The sequence below is a fragment of the Perna viridis genome, chromosome 2 (genome assembly GCF_037379345.1).
Source record: "Perna viridis isolate PV_CMFRI_1.1 ecotype Kerala chromosome 2, ASM3737934v1, whole genome shotgun sequence".
Classification (NCBI taxonomy): Eukaryota; Metazoa; Mollusca; class Bivalvia; order Mytilida; family Mytilidae; genus Perna; species Perna viridis.
In genome coordinates this window covers 52,368,983-52,371,482 of record NC_142446.1, presented here as the reverse complement: position 1 = coordinate 52,371,482, position 2,500 = coordinate 52,368,983, and the positions used below count along the sequence as shown (strand labels likewise).

The 2,500-nt window shown below is 32.3% G+C and overlaps 1 non-coding gene across 1 annotated transcript; it reads left to right on the top strand.

Annotated features, from left to right (window-relative positions):
- Positions 1-336: 336 nt before the first annotated feature.
- On the top strand, positions 337-443 carry LOC148625944 (U6 spliceosomal RNA). The gene has a single exon (XR_015920412.1). It is a non-coding gene; the product is annotated as a U6 spliceosomal RNA (small nuclear RNA).
- Positions 444-2,500: the final 2,057 nt, after the last annotated feature.

Sequence of the window (2,500 nt, the reverse complement as noted above, 5' to 3'; positions counted from 1 at the left end):
GCTGAGGGGAAAGATGTTTAACTTTAAAATGCGAAGACGTAGGTTCAAATCTGAATGTCAAGTCACTTACTTTTTTTTTTTTAAATTAGTTGTTATTTATTTTCTCCAACAATATCACTTTTGTTTAGTCTAAGCATGTTCATAGTTGTTTCAATCTGCCATTTCTCTGTACAAAATAACGGTTTAAACTTGTATGTACGGGCTTACTGCAAATACGACTACAACGTATGTCCAACGTTTCAGCAACTCGGTAATGAATATGCAAATATTTCTTACCTTGTGTTCAGTTTTAAGTCAAATGTTGTACTTAAATACCGATCAGCGCTACATGTAACTGTACTCGCTTCGGCAGTACATATACTAAAATTGGAACGATACAGAGAAGATTAGCATGGCCCCTGCGCAAGGATGACACGCAAATTCGTGAAGCGTTCCATATTTTTTTTTCGACTGAATAAAGTATTCTAGAGACTTATTTTTGAATTTTAATGACGGTTTATGACTTTTGAATTTTTATTATAAATATCTCAACTGACTCTTGCAAATAAAATTGTGCTTTTTAACTTTTCTTCCCGTTCTCTTCTTGAACGCATTTGAGTGTCATTCTATTTCACTTGTTTTTATTTCTTCGTTGTCGTAGGCAACGAGATAAGGGTGAAAAATATCCCCGCAGATCGGCCACCGTTTGTAGCTGAGGGGAAAGATGTTTAACTTTAAGGGGAGGAGTCGAACGCACCTAAGATGTCAGACGTGTTTTGTTACAGTGTTCTTAATGTTTGTGGAATTAGTTAGATTATCAGTTTTGGAATGGATTTTCCAGCCGAAATATAGTGATATGATGGACATAGTTACACAAGTAGTAAGTTTCAGTTGACAAAATACGTATTTACATACAATTGACATTATCGTGATAGCTTCTGCCGTTTTTGATTTGAGGGTCTTGTGGAAAATTGATTTATGAATTCAATGTTGAGAGATTAATTTATGTGAAAATGGATTGTCTACCGAAAACATTAACTTCTTTGTTGAAAATTGTAAATGAACAATATACTGATTTTAGCTGGACATCTACTGAACAAAATGGAAGAATGAAAATATCTTTATTGTGGACAAATGGTGATAAATCAACGAAACGGAAATCTAATGCATCTAGAAAACGTGACCGGAAACGACTGAAGCAATTTGTAGAAAAGAAAAATTCAGAAAATAAAACATCTGAAAGCGAAGATGAATCGTTTATTGAAAGTGATACAGAAAGTGATATTCCATCTGAACCCACCGATGCGTTAATGGACGTGATCGACAGTGTTCCGTGTAGCGCCTCATTGACGGTAAATACTAACAAAGGAAAGCAGTCAAGTGAAGAGAATAACCAATTGCGAACCGAGAGTGTGAAACATGTTAACGGAAATTTAAATGCCGCAGGGAAAATATGTATAAGTGAACATTCGAATACACAGAATATGTTAACTAAATCTCATGACGTTGTGAATACAGAAAATATTTCGAACACTGAAGAGAAATCAAAATCTCGACAGACACCAGTTCTAGATAAAATTGTTATCAAAACTTCGTTGAGTATGTGTAGCGCAACACTATTAACGTTGATCCCAATGATTAATTTAATCATGTCCTACTCATTGGGAAAGGAAGAGGACATTCATTATTTCGGTCCAGGAACAAAGCGGTACACGTACGCTTTCTACAATATTGAAAACGATTTTGATGATGTTAGGAAAACTAAATACATGAATAGTGATATAGCTAGTGCAATTGAGAAAATGGAAATTGTTGCCCGCAGGAAAATAGAGACATGGTTAAACTAGGTCTTATTTGATTTTTAAAATGTATGATAAAGTTTGAATGTATGGAAAATGTTTTGAAATATTTTTTATTCACATTTTTTGCATGCCAATGTTTTAAAGCAGTCTGGAATGGATAGCCAGCCGGAATCTTTAATATTTGGATATGAAATTGTGTATTGTATTTCAATTACCTTTTCACTTGTTTTTACATTTTACCTAAAATTTAAAAAAAAGAAAATAAAAATGTGCATGAATACAGTGAAAGGGTACAACTGTGATATCGCTTGTGCGTACATGATTGTGAATAAAAATATATTAAATGTATGAATATAAAAATTTTGTAGGTATTGCGAAAATGGACAATTGTGGTGACTTTGTTTTCTATGCGTATGTAATTGACATATATGATATAACTAATCAATATGATAATAGTATGTCTATGAGAATTAATAACAATATCTCTTTGATTTGTAAATGTTTTTCTGTTAATAAAATTTTATCAAGATAAAAAAAGATGTTTAACTTTAAAATGCGAAGACGTAGGTTCAAATCTGAATGTCAAGTCACTTACTTTTTTTTTTTTAAATTAGTTGTTATTTATTTTCTCCAACAATATCACTTTTGTTTAGTCTAAGCATGTTCATAGTTGTTTCAATCTGCCATTTCTCTGTACAAAATAACGGTTTAAACTTGTA